The sequence below is a fragment of the Carassius gibelio genome, chromosome B20 (assembly GCF_023724105.1).
Source record: "Carassius gibelio isolate Cgi1373 ecotype wild population from Czech Republic chromosome B20, carGib1.2-hapl.c, whole genome shotgun sequence".
Lineage (NCBI taxonomy): Eukaryota > Metazoa > Chordata > Actinopteri > Cypriniformes > Cyprinidae > Carassius > Carassius gibelio.
The window spans coordinates 19,987,187-20,007,785 of NC_068415.1; the positions used below are offsets into that span (position 1 = coordinate 19,987,187).

At 37.2% G+C, this 20,599-nt stretch overlaps 1 long non-coding RNA gene across 4 annotated transcripts in view; it reads left to right on the top strand.

Annotated features, from left to right (window-relative positions):
* Nucleotides 1-1,845: 1,845 nt before the first annotated feature.
* The window catches only part of LOC127983913 (uncharacterized), a 36,288-nt gene continuing 17,534 nt past the window's right edge, over nt 1,846-20,599 (top strand). For all 4 annotated transcript variants that reach the window (XR_008160514.1, XR_008160513.1, XR_008160515.1 and 1 more), the window contains exons 1-2: nt 1,846-2,046; nt 4,412-4,542. This is a non-coding gene — a long non-coding RNA (uncharacterized LOC127983913). The remainder of the gene's footprint in view (nt 2,047-4,411; nt 4,543-20,599) is intronic.

Below are 20,599 nucleotides of genomic sequence, written 5' to 3' on the forward strand. Positions count from 1 at the left end.
TATTCAACCACATTTGACATTTTCTCCAAAACAAGTATTGCATAACCATTAAAAAAAAGCCTAGTAGGCGTAATAATTAGATGACTAATGGTTGGACATCAATCATAAGAGCTCATTGCTTTTATTGAGCATGTGCCCTCAGCATGCACTGACCCCACACCGGACCTCATACCTTCTCCAATTCATGCTAATAACCAATGCAAACATCAGCCTGAGTAGAGGGAGGGATGCCAGGGTCAGATAACGGTTCTGTACTGTTTACATACACAGTATATAACCTGTAAATACGAGGGGAGGGTTCATCCTTACTGCCCCGCTAACCCAAACCATGTGTGCGAGGACAGACCCCCCCTCAAGCACGTCAATCAACAGGCCAGGGGAGCTGAGATCGTAATGGGACTGGCAGAGAATCCTTCAGCCATCCACACACAGAAACACAGCGGTTTGAGCGTGCACACAAACACGTACACGCATTCAAACATTTATCTAGAAACAGACACTCTTCAAGCACAGAGAGCAAGCAAATACACAGAAACTGTGAGACAGACACACAAAGAGGGGTTCTTTGGGGGTCTAACAGATGTTTAGCACTGGGTTCTGGGGGTTTGCGTGGGGAGCAGCAAACTCGTTGCATGCTTTTCATGATAACCGACACTGTTTATACTTGGTATTAGAATTCATTTCTTAAATGCAAGTGTGAACATGGGGCAAAACATTTTGTGATTGGATTATTTGAACTGTATTGAGAGCTAGTCAGAAATGCATGCATTTTTATTGAAAACGCTAATACAAACAACACCTGCAGACAACTGCCTTCTCACTTATCAATTAGTCTTTTCATGAAACAAAGGGGTTTAAACCATGCTATGAAAAAAAAAAAAAAAAAAAAACATCCACTATTTTTTCCAACTTGCATTATTACACAAATGATCTGACATTCAAATGTTCTTCATTAGAACAGAATTAGACAAATGTAGCATTACATCATTTGCTTACCAATGGATCCAGTGAATGGGTGCCATCAGAATGACAGTCAGAAGAGAAATACTGTATGCTCCATCCAGATCAGTCTCCTTTCACAAGCTGAAACACTCCAAAACAGTTCTAAACGAAGTATGTTTGTAACTAAATATGAGTTTGATATGAGATGATGGACCTTTGCACTGCAGGACGCTTTATTATGGATATGGAAATTATTGTGATGTTTTTATTGTCATTCTAATGGCACCCATTCACTGCAGAAGATTTAATTGTGCAGTAAAGTAATGCATTTTTTTTTCTAAATCAATAGTAATCAAAACAAAATCATCTACATCTTGGATGGCCTGAGGATGAATACATTTTCATTTTTTGGACGAACTTTTCCTGTAACAGCAACTAAAAACTTCAAATAGATTCAATACACTTTTTTCTTCTTTTTCTTCTTTTTTGATATTTGAAGGTCACATTAAAGTACTGTAACATCATTATGTGGTTATGTTGTCTTTCAAATGACTTAGGAATAGATTTGTTTTACCCTCATTTTATCCACACTATGAAAATCCATCATAGAAATATGAATTACTACATTTTTAGAAACTGCAAATTTAAAAAACACATAAACCATTTGGATGGTTTTTGAACCCCAGTACAGCAGCGTCTTCATCAAAACCAAAAAATTAAAAAAGCTTGAGCTTAAATATGAGCCAAAAATGTTGAAGAAATACTCATCTGAACAAGGGTCATTCTTCATATTTAACTACTTCTGATGGGAGTATGTGCCTTCATTGCTAATATGCCTTCAGAGATGTGTCAGTCTTCATGGTAATGGTTATGTTACACTGTCATTCTTGCATAAGTGTGTTGATATGCAGAGCATAAGTGGGACAGATGTGGCGCTCATCACAACATCCTCTCAAAGCCTCTGAGATCTGATTGGATCCATGTTGTGTGAGTCATGTGAATCAGACAGGGTTGGCTGGTCCTGTAAAGAAGCTTTGTGTTTGGCTTAGCAGGGCTCACAAGAAGAAGAATCCTAGTGCTGAGTAACCCTATACACTCTTACATGTAAGTCAAAAAGATGAGTGGATGTGTGTCAATATATTTATAACTCAGGAAGATAAATGTATCTTTACCCCCTCACATTGCATGAGGCCACAAACAGTTACAGATGTTGACCACCTGTGATACTTTATCAAAATTAATAATTCATATTGAATTCATTCATATTGAAATGCCATGACATTATATTTTGTGTAGCAATTTACAGTTGGTTTGTTAGATTTCATAAAAGGTAACACTTTAGAATAAGGTTCCATTAGTTAATGTTAGTTAATGTATTAATTAACATGAACAAACAATGAATAATACATTTATTACTGTATTTATTCATCTTCGTTAATGTTAGTTAATGAAAATGCAGTTATTCATTGTTAGTTCATGGTAATTCACAGTGCATTAACTAATGTTAACAAGCACAACCTTTGATTTAAATAATGCATTAGTAAATGTTGAAATTAACATGAACTAAGACTTATAAATGCTGTAGAAGGATTGTTCTTGCTTAGTTCATGTTAACGAAAATAGTTAACTAACATTAACTAATGGAACCTTATTCTAAAGTGTTACCTCATAAAATAATAAAGGGATTGCTCTTCCAAAAATGTGAATTCTGTAAATTTCTTACCCTCATGTTCTTCTAAACCTGTAGAAATAAAACCTGTCTCCAGTGGAACATAAAAGAAGATACATAGTATATTGTCATTATTTACTAATGTTCCTCACACAAAGCTATTGTAAAATATTCAATATTTATGATACCATAAAGTACAATAACATTGTTTCAGATATGTGAAACTTAAACAGAAAATGCAACACAAAACACCTTATCATTACTAAAATAAACAGTTTTTCACTGTAAACTATATGGTCATTCATAGGGCCCTATAATACATCCGGCGCAATGCGACGCAAGGCTCAACGCAAGTGTGTTTGCTAGTTTCAGTCCGGCGCCGTTCACATTTTCCCATCCAGCGCCATGTCGTTTAATTAGCAAATGCATTTGCGCCCATTTGTGCTGGTCTAAAAAAGAGGTGTGTTCAGGCGCATTGCTATTTTAAGGAGCTGAAAAATAGACTGCACCATAGACCAACTCAAACCTGGTCTAAAGTCTAAAGTCAATGTTTTTTTCTTTGTTATTTAAAGAGCGTGTTAGTATAGGCGGATCCGCAACGCGTGTACACGCTGCTTATTAAACACAGGGCAGCACACAAACATGCAAAATTTTAAAAATTAAAGGATTGGAATACATAATATTTTATTAGGCTAATTAAATATATATATATATATATATATATATATATATATATATATATATAAAATTAAATTAAATTTAATTAAATTTATGCATTTAGCAGACGCTTTTATCCAAAGCTACTTATAGTGCATTCAGGCTATCAATTTTTACCTGTCATGTTTTCCCAGGGAATCGAACCCCCAACCTTACGCTTGATAGCCAATTTCTGCTGTGTAAATAGCAAATCCGTCGTGTCACGAGTGCAATTCGCTCTTAAAGGGAATGGAAGATGAGACTCTGATTGGTTTATTGCATGTTACGCGCCAACCGTTTTTCCGTCGTTTAAATAGCAAAAGTGTATTTGGACACGCCCTGCGCCGTGCACTTTACACTATGCATTTAGATCGTTAAATAACATACAATTATGTTACAGTGTTTCATGGTATTTAACTCTTAACTAATTTACAGTGTTTTATTTATTTTTCTGTGAAAATGTTAAACACTTCTACAGCGCAAAATTAGTTTGGACTTTTATGGCTAATAATTTTTTGAGCTAAACAGCATCTGCCATCATTCACTGTTAGGAGAAGAGCACCTAGGTTTGGGATCATTTTGATTGAAATGCCCCTTTAATTCATTTGAACATCAATGAGAAAAGCTGAGTGAATAATTACTTATACACTGTGGCATGTCTGCAATACTGTAATGTCAAATATTATGTTGTGACCTGCCTTCTAAGTTTACACAGACCTCAAAGTTTTAGCTTCTGCCTTGTGCTTCATTCCATAATGGCATGAGTTGAAATCCTGATTCAGTAGTAAAGAAGAGTATGTCCCAACGGCACGATAACAGAGGTGGGAGATAGAGTTAAAAAGGATGAAATACTGCACCAGGGCAAATCTTTCTGTAAGCTGCAATATGAGCGATGCTGTTTAGAACATTTTGAGGCTCAAATGACATTCCAGCAAGATGATCCAGGTGTCCATCCTTTTTCTTAATAACTAGTATTACCCAGTGGGTTGTGAATTTAAAACGTTATAGAGTGGATAACAAAAAACACAATTTAGTCATCATTAAAAAGTACTTTAAAAATACTTCAAAGAGTTTGATCTCTAATACCTGTCTTTGAATTTGCAGACTGGATCCAGATTTCCAGCGCTGGAGGTCTGTGGTGAACCACCCACTGCTGGCAGCGGTCTAACCCGGCTGAGGCAGCGGATGGGGTGGGTGTTGAATCTAAGGCTCCCGTGGAGAGCACTGGAGACCAGGTAATCCACCCACACCTGCAGGATGTCCTGTCAGACAGTATGAAACCTACAGGTTGACGTCAGTTGACCAGTCCTATGTTTTTCAGGTTATATAAACTCCATGTTGTATTATTAGTATCTGAGTTTTGCTTATTTAGAGGGAGGAATTCCGAGGTGGGATTTTGATAAGATTGGGCAAGGCCCTGTGTCTGATCCTGATTTATATAATTATGGGTGGCACTGTCAGATTGTAAAAGCACAATACATGACATACTAATTATTTAGCCTTCTTCTAAAAATAAGCTGCGCTTTTTCATTTTCGGATATTTAGTACCATGAGATCCAGATGAGAAAAGGACTTTGCTTTAAGCACAACTATGACCGAACAGAGATTTCTCAATTAACATTACATTTCAAGTTCTTCCGAGACAGATTGTTTGCAGATTTCTCAAAAAAAAAAAAAAAAAAAAAAACTATGAACAAAAAACGAAGATTGACCCAATATGATCAAAGAAATGTTTGTTTTTAGTAAGAAGCGGGGATGGATTTCTTTTCATGTGCGTTAACAGCAGAAAGAATCCAGATTTACGGAGGAAGAGAGTGAGAGACAAAAGTAAAAGAGAAAAAGAATGAGTAAGGCTACACTAAATATTCTTACCAGATGCTGTTTTTGAGTGGTTTCTTTAGGAGTGGTTATGGTTGTTTCTCTTGATCTTGGTCCAAATTCCCATAGCCAAGCAAATCTTCCAGGACCAGGTAGATGTCTGTTCAGGAAATTAGCTAGAGAACATGTAGTTTACAAGCATCTTGTGTCCTGCGTTCACATAAATATTTGAATAATTATTGCATTATTGTCATCATATTGGAATAGTGTGGATTTGATCTATAAAATTAATGCTGTTACACATTTAATCTTTTAAGTCAATATTTTTTCAGAAGTGAGATAAAAATGTTCATAATGTTTTAAATATGGATATTTTTCTTACAAAAATACATGAATCCAGGAGGCCTTTATTCTAGAGGTCTTCACGGGTCCAAAAATTCTTGCCCGCACCCGACAGAGACCCGTAATGTACTACACCGAACCGACCCGGACCCGTCTATTATTTCAAAAGCTGGACCTGGACCTGTGTAGATCCGAGAAATGCCTACCCGGACCCGACCAGGACCCGTATATTACTTGAAATCTGGACCCGAACTCGCCGGGAAGACACAGACCCGACTGGACCCGACGTTGACATATTCCACCTTAAATTGCTATTACAAGTCAATAAACCTGTTGCGAAGAATACAGCTTTTTGTCTTACCTAATTTAAAGAGCCGTGGTCTCTCTTCCTTGTACCTGACTGCTTGTGATGCATTACAATCCTCCGTCAAGAAAGTTATTCATGTTATTCCTCTCGTTATTCCAAGTCCAAGCTGAATCCATTCATTATTTCAGCTTCAAAAGTCCACTTGATGTCACGGTGACGGATGACAAATGCTACTGTGCACATGTACATTCTGACTCGAGTTAATTCGCATAATAACTTACACTCTTTGCCTTTTGAACTATAATAACGATCGCTCGTGCAATGCCATGGGCGCTGACATTATTTATTTACTATCATCTGATCTCTGTCTGTGCTCTCTGCTCTGCATCGAGTCTGAATCTGAACCACTAAAACTTTAAGATTAAACAGTTCATTTATAATATTATAAAAATGGGAGAAAATGTAAAACGCGGTTTGGCGGTCGAAGTGTCCCTCACTGCTTGCCATAGAAACATGACTGCACATGCGTGCTAGCTTTATCAACCTAAAATGCCTTAACGCAATTTGAGCGTAATAGAAAACATTCATGTGACAGTTCACCTCAGATTGTGTTGCTGATTTGAAATATATTAAACATGAGTGTGTCAAGTCTGCAAGCATTACCGTGTGTGCACTTGTATTAACTCTTGAGTCTGCGAGCGAGAGAGAGAGAGAGAGAGAGAGATCACTTTTTTTGGCTCACTCTTTTCTTTTCCTAATTTTACAAGTTGCAAGTTACAAAAAACACAAGCAGTCTTTGATAACGGCCGGATGTTCTCCGAGTCCGATGACTCAGATCGGCGATCGCACGGGTATTACACACAATGTTAAACAGACCCGGGACCCGAGGTAATAGATTCGGACCCGACCCGGACCCGGCTGATGATTTAAAATATAGACCCGAACCCGTACGGGTCCCGGGTCGGGTCCGGGGTCGACAGGCCTCGGGTGCACTGTGAAGACCTCTACTTTATTCACCCAAGGAGGGTGTGAAAGGCACATTTTACTATGGATATGCATGCTTTATTTGACTTCTTTTGGACTGTTAAAGGAATAGTACAGCCAAAAATGTTAAATTACTGAAAATTTACTCTCGTGCTATGCAAGGTGTAAATGAGTTTGTTTCTTCATCAGAACAGATTTGGAGAAATTTAGCATTAAATCACTTGCTTACCAATGGATCCTCTGCAGTGAATGGGTACCATCAGAATGAGAGTCCAAAGAGCTGATAAAGAAATCTCTTACTATAAGGGTTAGTTCATCCAAAAAATGAAATGATTAGCCCATGTTTTAATAACCCTCGAAGCATCCTAGACGTGCAGTACAGTATATGACTTTCTTCTTTCAGGCAAATCCAATCAGAGTTATACAAAAAATTATCCTAATGATGATTTATTAATTTATTTATTTTCATCCGTCAGGTAATATTGATATTTACGCTAATCTGTTCAATAATAAATTTGATGATAACACACAAATCAATCATAAAATCATCACGTACAGTATCTAGTGATTTATATAATAACAGTAACAGGGATCATTAGAGATATTTAGGAATGTATCTAACAAACATTCCTTTGTTATAGCCACAGGAAAAATCGCACTCTTTCCTCCTCCTCTGTCATTCTCTTTGACCTGTTGGTGGCATTCTCATGTGGTGTTACATAACTGCTGATACCTCTGAACGACTCTCATGTTGACTCTTGTGGACATGTTGCCCAGTTATGGCAGATCATAAACCAGTATACGGTGTGTTTGTCTTTGTGTGTGAGAGCAGTACTCACTCTGTCACATCATGTGCCAAAAGCAGCAGAGAGGGCATCCTGAGGGTCAGAACCACCTCCACAACCCCTGCTCTGTGCTTCACAGCCATCACATCTTTACATCCTCACTCCCTCCTCTGTTCCCCAGAAAGCCTTAAGACTGTCATACTACATACTGTACATTATTGTTTCTCCTCTATGCCCCACCTTCTGAAATGCGTTGATTTTTACAAGGCTCATCGGACTGAAAAGCGAGGTGTGCTGTAATTGGCCAGCTATCCAGTGCGTTGTGATTGGCCGAATACCTCAAGCGTGATGGAAATGTTACGCCCCTTAACTAATTGTGATCCAGTCCGGCCGGAGCGATGAGACAAACATTAAAGGGTTAGTTCACCCAAATAGAACGAGTAAGTCTGTTGTTCGTTATGTGGTTCGGCTCGGTGTTCATCTTCAGTTTTCTCTTTGCATTAGTTCAGTCAGTGTACTGTTTGAGTAAATGAATTACTATGGGATATTGGTTTGTTTTAACTCAGAGGGAGTGTCAGCCACATTGAAAAGGTTAACAGCTTAAGTTATTTGTGGATTAATGCGTGGAGACGCGAACCGTTTAAAACGATTCAGTTCGATTTGGTGAACTGGTTCAAAAAGATCCGGTTACATCGAATGATTAGTTCGCGAACCGGATATCACTGCATTGTTTTGAGCTCTCTCTCACAACAGACACGGAAGAGAAGACAATGCTCAATAAAGTCGTAGTTTTTGCTATCTTAAGGCTATTTTTAGTTTTTGCGGAGGCCTGGAGTGAGCGGAGGCCAGGAGTGAGCGGAGGCCTGGAGTGAGCGTATGCCTGGAGTGAGCGTATGCCTGGAGTGAGCGGAGGCCTGGAGTGAGCGTATGCCTGGAGTGAGCGGAGGCCTGGAGTGAGCGGAGGCCAGGAGTGAACGGAGGCCTGGAGTGAGCGGAGGCCTGGAGTGAGCGGAGGCCAGGAGTGAACGGAGGCCTGGAGTGAGCGGATGCCTGGAGTGAGCGGAGGCCTGGAGTGAGCGGAGGCCTGGAGTGAGCGGAGGCCTGGAGTGAGCGGAGGCCAGGAGTGAGCGAAGGCCTGGAGTGAGCGGAGGCCTGGAGTGAGCGGAGGCCTGGAGTGAGCGGAGGCCAGGAGTGAGCGAAGGCCTGGAGTGAGCGGAGGCCTGGAGTGAGCGGATGCCTGGAGTGAGCGGAGGCCAGGAGTGAGCGGAGGCCTGGAGTGAGCGGAGGCCTGGAGTGAGCGGAGGCCTGGAGTGAGCGGATGCCTGGAGTGAGCGGAGGCCAGGAGTGAGCGGAGGCCAGGAGTGAACGGAGGCCTGGAGTGAGTGGAGGCCTGGAGTGAACGGATGCCTGGAGTGAGTGGAGGCCTAGAGTGAGTGGAGGCACAATTTATGAATGTGAATATATAATATACAAACTGTCTGACCAAACAATTAAAATGCTAATTAGGCAAGAAAACTTTGTGCTTTGTTCATCTGAACAACTTAATTAGACTTTATAAACTGTATATTGAATGCGATTATGCACACATTTTAATAAAGCCAGATCAGTTTTTATAACAAGTGAATATGTTCGTTGACTTAAGACATAACACACAATACACTCTTTTTTGCCACCTGCTGGCATATTTTGTGTAATACGAAGAAATGATCAGTGAACGATTCTGAACTAGTCATTTTGGTGAACGAACTGAAAATGAACGAATCTCTTGAAAGAATCATGATTTCCACCACTAGCTCCAGGCATGATGAAGAAAGGACAAACAAAGATTCTTTGCATGAACATCTTGGTGGCGTTATGCAAATCTTCCCACATAGTGACGTAGAGATGTGGGGGCGTGTTAGAACACTCCAAAAAGAAAGGAAACATTGAAATTGTTTCATATGACCCCTTTGTATGTCACACACTGAGGTGACTCTTAAAAGAACTATAACCCCACTGCTTTCAATAGAGTCTCAGAACAGATTCAGTCTTCCCTTACTTATTTTCACTTGTTCCCATGTTATACTTGTGAGATCAAAAAGCTACAATTTCACAAATGGTAACATACAAGGTGTTTTTCTGTGCATTTTTTGTTTTTATTTTTTATTTTTACTTTGTGTGTATGTGTTTGTTTTATTTCTTGTTTGTGAAAAAAGCCAAACAAATTAAATAGGAGTGACACACTGTAAGAATAGATGATAAAATGATCTGTGGAAGGTGAAACGTGAACAAATTTAATCATTTGATTTGGATATTTTTGCAACATTAAATACAAATGTATTTATTTATTTATTATTTAAACTAAAATGTATAAACATAAAAAGTCGTGTCAGTTTTAATTGCCATTATTGAAGGCTAAAGGAAATAAACCAAGTTAAAAAGAAAATATGTCCTCAGACAAATATATTTACTTAAAAATAGTGTTTTCCGGTGCTGAAACGTCCCACAAAAGTAAATTTAATCTCCAAAAGGAAGAGGTTTCCAAGGAAGTGTGTGTGTGGTGCCAAACTGACTGTGGCACTTTCCAGAAGAGTTATCAGGGAACATTCCCAGCATCAGTAACACACTCTGACATGCGCTCAAACACTTCGGGTCATCTTTAAATAGCGTGTGATAGGCTCTGATGCCACTTTCTTTGGGAGCAGTGTGGGGGCTCTGCACGTCTGGAAAATAAATTCCCTGCTGTCTCCCTGTCCGGATCTGCCTGAGCAACAGTCGGATCATGCCAGGGACCGGATGGGCCGGGAATAGACAGGAAATCTCAGGAAGCAAGGGGGTCGGATGGAGTGCCGATATTGGGACCACTACAGAGCAGATATCAGGAAAACTGGAATTTGTTTTACAGTTTTTCTGAACTGTTGTTCTTCCTCTTCACCCCTGCAGTCGCTGTGGTTGGCTATTCCATCTTTACGTCTATTCCACTGAGTTCACGTGTACACGAGTGCTTATGGAAAAGAGAACCTGTGTCTAAATGGTTCTCATTCAAACAATCCCTTAAAAAATATTTCACTTTACAATATTTTCAACCACCACAGTAAAGCCATAATATATTCATGAGGAGGTTGTAAAATATGTTATTTTATATTTCTTTAAACGATGAGAGTTCCACAAATATATACACTACTGGTCAAAAGTTGATAAATATATTTCAAGTTTTTTGCTCACCTAGGCTTTTTATATTAAATCACAGTAAAACCAATAATATTGTGAAACATTACTACAATTTAAAATGTTTTCTATTTAATATATTTTAAAATTACATTTATCTACGTACTGGCAAAGCTTCATATATATACTCTATACTCTAATTTTGATCAAACAAATTAATAAAGTGAGCATAAGAGACTTTATAGCTCCATTTAAAAATGTAAAATAAATATTTAAAACTCTAAATCTATTTAAGTAATGTCAATATAACTTTATTATCTACTGTATACTTCACTTCTATAACCTTTGCACTTTTAACTTTGAAAGCTTTATAACAAATGTGTTATTAAATTAACTAATCATAAATGCATTAGATTTTTCGATTAAACTATGGTTATCATTGTAAAAATTATAGATTATTTTTATAGATAGATTATAGATTAATTATATATTATAAAGATTATACATTCTCTTTTTACACAGTATGAGTTGAAAAGATTTATTTACTTTTGAGTGTGCCTCCATGTCTTCATGCCACTATCCATAAAACATGGACAACATCATCTTTTGTAAAAGTCCTGAAAAACACCAGAGGCCTTATCCAGCAAGCCATCAACTCACGGGACTTGGGCTTTTACAGAACAAGACATTATGAGAGATTTAGAAATCAAAGCTTCATTTCTTTTTCCACTACCTCTTTCATGGAGGCCAGGAGCAGGTCTGGCCCGACACAATCCCCTGCTCAGCTCCGGATGTCAGCGCTGTTCCAACTTCTAAGAGTCACCGCAAGTTGTATTGTTCTGCTTTTACTTTTTGGAAACTTCTCATTCACCTGGAAATCGCCAACATCCTTTGCCTCTAAGCTGAAATGCATCTGGCATCAGCTCATTTCCAGATTAGAGTGACTTGTGAAGCTGTTATTTATGAAGGAATCAAGAACTTCAGCGAGTTCATTATGTAGCCTATGCAAACATTACATCATGTTGTATATGTGGAGGCCGAGCCGCGAGTGTTTCCCACGGGAGCCACTAGAATGTATTTAGTGGAGAGATCGTGTTGCACGAGGAGTATATCGTCCATGATTTCCACATGCCCAGATAACAACTGGAAATATGAGATGTTATGAAACTGGATCCTTCACAGTGTAAAAATAAAGCAGAGGAGGAAGATGTCCACCCACTCTGAGCATCCCAATTTTCATCCGCACAGGTTCCTGTTTGGTCGACTAATTTTAAAGATGTGTCAGTAAGTGTGGAATTGCACGAGCAATGAAAGGAAACCGTGCTGTTGAGTAAACTCTCAAACAAAAAGCCAATTTTAGAACGTTCCTCCTCAACAAGCATACAATGGCAGGAAAACAAAGAACGTCACACGAGGGGATTGACAGGGTCAGCTCAAGGCAAGGTCTGTATGTACATGTCCCTGTCTGCAAGGGCACTGAGTACATTCATCAGATGATGCTATAGTCTCCAGACACAGCTGACTCAGTGTGTTCATGAATGAAATGGGTTGTTTTTGATGTTTATTTTAGAGACACATGTCTTGCAGCTGTGTAATCGAAATTAGATCTGTCTTATGAAGCGAGGGGCTTCCGAAACCCACTTTTTAACAGTAACATGTCTTACAGGAACATGTCTTTTCACTCTCATGTCATTCCAAATCTGCATGGTGTTCTTTTTTTTTTTTCTGTGACATATAAGAACAGTTCAAAGTGATCACGCGCAATCAAGTCTAATAAAAAAAAATGACCACAATAAATCCAGACTAATTTATCCCAACTCGTTTTTAATTTATGACAACTACATATAAAATGACTTGTAAATTAATCTCTGTGTAGTTATGCAGGTTTCTAATTAATTATGTTGGATGTAAATAACAATGAACATGATTGGTTCTTGCCTGTCTTGTGTCTGAAAAACAAACAAAACAATGCACAGATACGGAATAATATGAATGTGAGTAAATAATTATATAATTTTCATTTTTGAGTGAACTTTTCCTTTAATTGTGCTTCTCTTGTGATAAAGATTTTTTTTTTTTAAGTACTTATTAGGGAAATAATATATTTTAAAATAATATACTTACTGTAGTGTCAATGTAGTTTTTTTAGACACTTTAATGTAAATTTCACTGAAACAATAATGTATTATTATTGATAATAGTTAATGTTGAACTTTTTTGATTCACTTAAGTACATCTTTAAACCGTGTGTAATTTCATAACGAAGTCTGAATATGTAGAAGCAAATTTAAAATATATATTTATATATCAGAATATAAAGACATATATATATATATATATATATATATATATATATATATATAGCTGTTTATATTTAGATGTATATGTATATTTATATTATATGTTTAGATATTAAATATATTTATCTGTAATATAAATAATCTCTTTCTTGTTTTTTCTTTTTTTCACATCCTGATCTGATACAGTAGTGTTTACTATAAAATAACATTATCTTATTATTGTTTGTTTTCTTTCAAGATGTGCTATTATTAACACGTCAAACGTAAGTCACGTAGGCCTCAGGAAGATGTTTGTTTAATGGTACCTGTGTACAAACACCTGTGCTTTGTAACAATGTAAATGTAAGTCTTTAATATTCATTTTGATCAGTTTAATGTATAGATAAACATACAGTATAAATAATAAAAATAAAACCCAAACTATCGAATGGCATTAAACAAAAATATTGACACTATATCCTTACTTTATACACACTCTATGCATATACTAATGTGAGACACAAGTTGCTTTTTTCTTATGCTCTGAGACAAAATGTGATCTAACCTAGTAGTGTTGCTGTTAAAATTCAAGTTTACATATGTACACAGAGACACACCTTATTATATGCTTTAAAATGCAGGTGTTTAAACAGATTTGACATAATAACAGATATTTAATGAACTAATTAGTGACTTTTATAGTTTTGTAAAAACTGTAAATCATGATGTTAGGTCAGTTTCTGAAGGTTCAAACTCCTTCCCTGAAGTTCTCTATACTCTTTCACACTTTCTTATTAAGCAAAACTTGAAATTTATACAGATTTCTTTTAAAATGACATCAGTCGCTACCTTGTATTACATCAGTGCTGACTTGGACCATGCCCTCTTTGTGTATCTCTGTTTAACAACTTCCTAAAGGCACCAGAGTTGAGTGGAAATCAGACCCAGCTGCTTTATGGGTCCTGCATGGCATCTTTATGAGTGCATATTTCTGTGGATGTGTATGTTTTACTGTAATTCTACAGAATGAAAGCATAGCTTTACTGAGAAGAAAATTCTCTGCAAGAACCACTTAAAAGCATTTTTGTCCATGCAGTGAAAGTCAGTGTTGTCCAAATCAACCTATTTTCTTCCACTCTAAGGACAAAAATGTTTTTCAAAATATCTTTCTTTACATTCCACTGAAGAAAAAAGTCATACACATTTGAAACGACATGAAAATGACAAAATAATGACAGAATTTTCGAACAACTATCCCTTTAAGAATAGGACTAAGTCATTACAGACATAACATGCTCTTTTATTCACATTGCTTGGAGAATTAAATAAATATTAAATAGATTTTAAACACAATCCGTGTTACATAAAATAAAAACATACAGTTACACATCTTGTGTGGCCCGTTCATTTCCTAAATCTTATCTAAAGTGTGGCCTAAATATGTCGAGTTCATCTTTAAACCCAAGCAGATATGTTCTATGTCTCAAAATTATCAGCATTTTTCTCACTCCTCTTGTTTCTGACCTCCAGAAAGTCCCGAGACGAGCAGCCAATGACGTCTGTTTAGTGTTTTGAGCTGGTTCTTCTACAACCAGGAAGGACAGTCAAAACAGCAGCCCGAACCAACACAAACAGATCAATCCCATTGACGTAGTGTGGACGCAATGCCTCGCTCTGAACTGACTGTCATTATATAAGAAAAACCTGACCTTTTAATACAAATTTTGACATCAAGTATCGATTAACTACTATTTTTATTGCCCGTAACTGTATTTAAACATGAAATACACGGTTATTAGTTGTCAATCGTATTTAATAAGCAACTGAATACAGCCTGGGACCTCTTAAAAGAGACCTTGGCTGTCTAAGTGCTCTTAAAGACTGAAGCCAATATCCTCTTGTAGTCTCAAGTGGATCTCAAGATTGCAAATGTTTAAAGCAACTTGTGCAACATATGTCTACACTCTCAACTGAATGTTTGGTGCATAAGAAGTCCTTTATAAAACTTGCTGAACTAAAACTAAAAATTGCTGAACCGAAAATTGGTCAATGACATGAGGCTTGTCCCAAAGCATAAAATACTTTTTCCATAAACAAAATCTTGAACTTTTCCAAACTTTTGGCTGTTGCAGAATATTTGATAATAATCATAATAATAAGCTGAATTTATCACACGTATCATAGATGTCCAAATCTTCAAAATCACAATATCTGAGTAATCTTACATGATGTTCAGTGCATAAGAAGTCTTTTATAAAACAGGAAGTTATTGAAAGGAAATTGTTCAATGACATTATGCTGGTCTTGGTTTTGTTTTTATCCCTTGAATCTTTTACATTTATTTAAAATTTCTCAAAAAATATGTGATTCAACGGGGAAAAAAAAGAGAGTAGTTAAACTGACCAGAGTAATAAAAAATATTGTTCAAAACCTTCAACCAGTGTAGTATATTTACTGCAGAATGTGCAGTGAATTCATTTTGCCTTTAAATGTTAATTGTATCTGATTATTATTAGCATTCTCTCTATTTAATATATCACATGCATTTTGTTGTCATGTGATGAGAAAACCATGAAGAGGAAACTCATGGTGCATTTATGTCACGTGGAATTACCATATTTACGGGATTACGTAAATAATGCTCACAGCCTCATAAAACGTTGTGCTTACAACTTGTAAAATTCGTTTTTGTTTTTTTTTTTGATATCACTGGCTTGTCATCTCATAATTACGGTAATACCGGCATGTTATGAGACCTTGTAAACCTTCCTGACTATAGTTGTATTTGTTTTTTTTTTTTTTCATTTACATTTATTACATTATTACTTTTTAATTTGGTCAGTCAAACCATTACACTAATCATATATATCAGGGGCAAGGGAGGCAGTGCCTCCTCAAAATATTGCGATACGTGTGATCATTTTAGCTGAATATAACACTCTGTAATCATCCCTCAGCAGTCCAGCTCAATCAAATATCAGTTACACATGGCGCCCTTGTGTTGGCATTTAGTCGCTAGATGGATCATCCCTTTGATTACCAAGCCAAAGGTTTCAGGTCTCATCTCATGCATCACAGTGTCCTGAGAGGACTTCGTGTGACATTTCATGCCCCAGATTGAGAAATGTGCGTGTTGAAATGTTTTGTCCCTGTCAGTAAGTCATGTAACTTATTTCTGTGGCTTTTTTCTCAAAGTGTTAGCTTACATATTTGTGGAGAGGCTTTTTTTTTTCACCCCAGATTCATCCAGGCTTCACATGACCTTTGCTCACGATCTGCAAGCATTCAAACCACTGCTTGTAAAACTTTAATTGGATGTAATTTAGTTGTAGTACCCTGATGTTTTTCTTGAGGAGTTGTTAGCATTTCAGAGAATTCTGCCTACGGGGATTCGATTTTCTGCACGTTCAGTTTCAACATTGTGGTTAATTGAAGATGAGATGTAAACTTAAGTGAACCACTGTTCGCTTCGTCATGTTTGAGTATGTAGTACATCAAGCGAAACAACACAGCGCTACCACAGTTTATGCAATGAGGGCATTGTCCTGAGTTTCAGGAAACAATAAGAGCTGTTTGGAAGACCTGCGATTGTAAATCTGTATAAATTTGTATACAGGCTCTTTAAATGTGATGTACAGCAGTGGTTCAAAAATTGGCCTGCATGTCTGTTTTGATAAGTAGTGGCTCCTAACTACAGTAATATAGCTGTGCAACATAAATACTACGTTTAAATGCAGAAGAATAAACAATATCTTTTTTAATGTTGAAATATCAGTCAACATCAAATGTTTGAGTTATAAGTCCGACTCTCTAAACATTAGGCCACGACTGCCTCTAAAGATACAATAGTGATTTGAGATGCTGGGGATTGAACCTAGGACCTCATACATGCAAAGCATTTGCTCTACCAGCATTTGAGCTACATCCCCAGTTACCAAAAATGTAGTCATACAGGTTTGAAACAACATGTAGGTGGTTAAACTAGGGTCAGCTATCCCTTTAAGACATTGTAAAAAGATACGTGAAAATCCAAACAGTAGAGTAAGAAAAATGCCTGAGGTTCATCAGATAACATACTGTTTCCTCCTCCTTGAAAAGTATGCGCTGAACATGAACAGATTTTTCCTTTTGTTCAATTTCACTCTGCATGGGGCCTGCTCAGGGTTTTCAGCCAGCTCTGGGATGGCTCCAAGGGAAATATTGGACTAAAGTATAGGGGCATGAACATCACTGAACAAACAGTTCAGAAATATGTCCCTGATTTTTCGCTTTCTCATAACAAAAGCAGCCTTGCTTGGTTACAAAGGTCTTCAGGAAGAGCCTCTCTGTTATAATGTCAGTGGCACCAAACGTATTGGTGTCCTGCAAGAGGCATGTCATATTAAAACTCCCAAGTCCTGCCGAGGTCATGTGTTTCATTCCTGAATCGGATGTATTCATTGTTCCCTTACAGATTCATTGTCAGAAAACACAACGAGAAACATGTGCGTGGCTACAAATGCCACTCACCCTACACATAAATGATCAGTGAGATATGGGTCCAATTACAAACAGTCTGCTCAAAGACTACAGGGCAAGCGCTCTAACCTCAGCCCGGGCCAGTTTTGGGGGTTTATGGCTCGAAATGATGCCGTGCATCTGGTTTCGGTTATTGTTGTTGTATTTATGACTGGTATGACATCGCGAGGTAGAAAGAATCGTGTTATCCGTCAGGAGCAGGAGGCCTCACATTAAACCCGAATCCCTCTGTGAGCCCAAAGGTAGTCTGGATCGCATGTTACCCAGGAAACCTTTTAATTGCATAACGATGCCCTCATCTGTTTCCTTTAGTTTGAGACTGGTTGGAGAACATAATTATTAAGGGAAAGGAGCTTGATCTTGTGACCTTTCTCCTGGAAATGGGCCTTGGACTAAATTAAAGGGATAGTTCATTCAAAAAAGAATTACTTACCCTCATGTCGTTCCAAAACCGTATGACCTTCGTTCATCTTCAGAACACAATTTAAGATATTTTTGATGAAATCCGAAAGCTTTCTGACTTTCCATAGTCAGCAAGGTTACTACGATGATCAAGGTCCAGAAAAGTAGCAAGGACATCAGTAAAATAGTCAATGTGTCATCAGTGGTTCATCCTTAATCTTAGGAATCTAATTTCATGAAGACTGACATTGAAGAGAAGAAATAGTTGAATAAAGTCATTATTTTTGTTGTCGTGGCTTAAAATATAGCATACTACTAAGGTTTAACCACTGATGTCACATGGGCTATTTTTTAATGATGTCCTTACCACCTTTCTGGGCCTTGAATGTTTTGGTTGCGTTGCTGTCTTTGTAGGGTCAGAAAGATCTTAGATTATATGAAAAAATATCTTAATCAGTGTTCTGAAGATTAACAAAAGGTTTTATGCATTTGGGACGACATGAGAGTGAGTAATTAATGACAAAATGTTCATTTTTGGGTAAACTATCCCTTTAAGTTGACTATATATATATATATATATATATATATATATATATATATATATATATATATATATATATATATATATATATATATATATATATATTAGGTAGTTTTGACTAGTATTTCAGAATGAAATAGTAGTTTAGACTAGAATCTTGAAAAAGCACTGAAGACTGGAGTAATGATAATGAAAATTCAGATTTGCCATCTCAGGAATAAGTTAACTTTTTAGATATTTTCAAAGAGATATATATAAACAGTACAGACCAAAAGTTGGGACACACCTTCTCATTCAAAGAGTTTTCTTTATCTTCATGACTATGAAAATTGTAGAGTCACACTGAAGGCATCAAGGGCTATTTGAGCAAGAAGGAGAGTGATGGGGTGCTGCTCCAGATGACCTGGCCTCCACAGTCACCGGACCTGAACCCAGTCGAGATGGTTTAGGGGTGAGCTGGACCGCAGACAGAAGGCAAAAGGGCCAACAAGTGCTAAGCATCTCTCGGGGAACTCCTTCAAGACTGTTGGAAGACCATTTGAGGTGACTACCTCTTGAAGCTCATCAAGAGAATGCCAAGAGTGTGCAAAGCAGTAATCAAAGCAAAAAGTGGCTACTTTGAAGAACCTAGAATATGACATATTTTCAGTTGTTTCACACTTTTTTTAATGTTTATAATTCCATATATAATTCCACATTATTGGAATTACATGTTAATTCATAGTTTTGATGCCTTCAGTGTGAATCTACAATTTTCATAGTCAAGAAAATAAAGTATATATATCTCAAATAAATGCAGCCTGGTTAAGCATAAAAAACATACAATTGGCTTATTGTCACAACTCAAAGTCAACAAGGGTAAGAACAATGAAAGTGGCAACCACAAACATCGAAACAACATATCTCCATTCACCCAGTTATTGAGTAACCATTCAATCCCAGTAGAACATGTTTCAACACGTACACAATAGATGCGGTATGCCAAGTGTTTACTCCGATTTCACCCCTCTCCACAAGAGACCTTGTATCCTTCTGATGCCAACATACATTTTAATGACATGTCTGCGCTCACCTATCACTCTAACTATTACACCCCAGCCACTTAAATCTTATTAAACATAATGGCTTATTATTTCCCCAGCTGAATCACTATATCTGGACATTTAAAACATTAATGTCAAATGTTTGCCAAAACAAGCTAAGACTTTTAATTATTTGCTTTATTGTATTATAAATTGAATTTAAAGAACGCTCGCTTCGGCATGTGATTCTAAATTACATTTTATGCTAGTTCTGCCAAAGTTTGACCTCCAAAATGGATGCATTTGGCTTAGTCATGTCACAGATTTCTTAATTTTACCAAAACCTCACCACTAACCTCTTGCAAAGTCTTACATGTGTATCATGGCTCCGTTCCTTTAGCCTCACTGGCCGGTTGAAAGCCAAGCATGAGCATATCCCAGAGATCCAGTGCCAGCATGCAGCGAAAGGCTGCTGTGCAGAGAGACCAGGTGCAGCTCTGTTTATCCTCCCCTGCTAATTATGTCAAATATTATTCCAGTCTGTCTTCCACATCCTTCTGCAATGCTCTCCGGCTCTCTTAGAGAGGAAGAGTGTGTGTGTTACGGGGCACTCACAGGTAATAAAGGTAACTGTACACCAGCAGGATATACAGGTATCAATACTGTTATTCTTTAGAACAGGTTGAGAGTTTGAAAGATTGTGGCATATTTATTTATTTATTTGTTATTTTGTTTAGTTTCATTTCGTTTAGTTTATCTTAGCTAAGTTTAGTTCAGTTTTATTGGTTTCATAATTGATCACCTTTGCAACATTGAAACCGAACTGAATCCAGTTTTAACTCAACTGAATCAATTTTAAATTATATTGAGCTGAATAATTACACAAACATCTTCTGTAAAGCTGTTTTACTGCTGAAATTGAAGTCATTTAATTGCTGAATTGTGCAGCATTTAATATTATTTTGAAGCTGCTTTGAAATGGTCTGTATTGTATAAAGCTCTGTATAAATAAATGTGCTTTCTTCATGGGACTAGATTAGCAAGCTCTTCCCCAGACATTGTACTTGTCAAGGCATTTTACTAGGCTAGGACTAAAGATAATACTTTGAAGTGACACTTTGTTGTAGAATTAAAGAAAAGAAGAGTA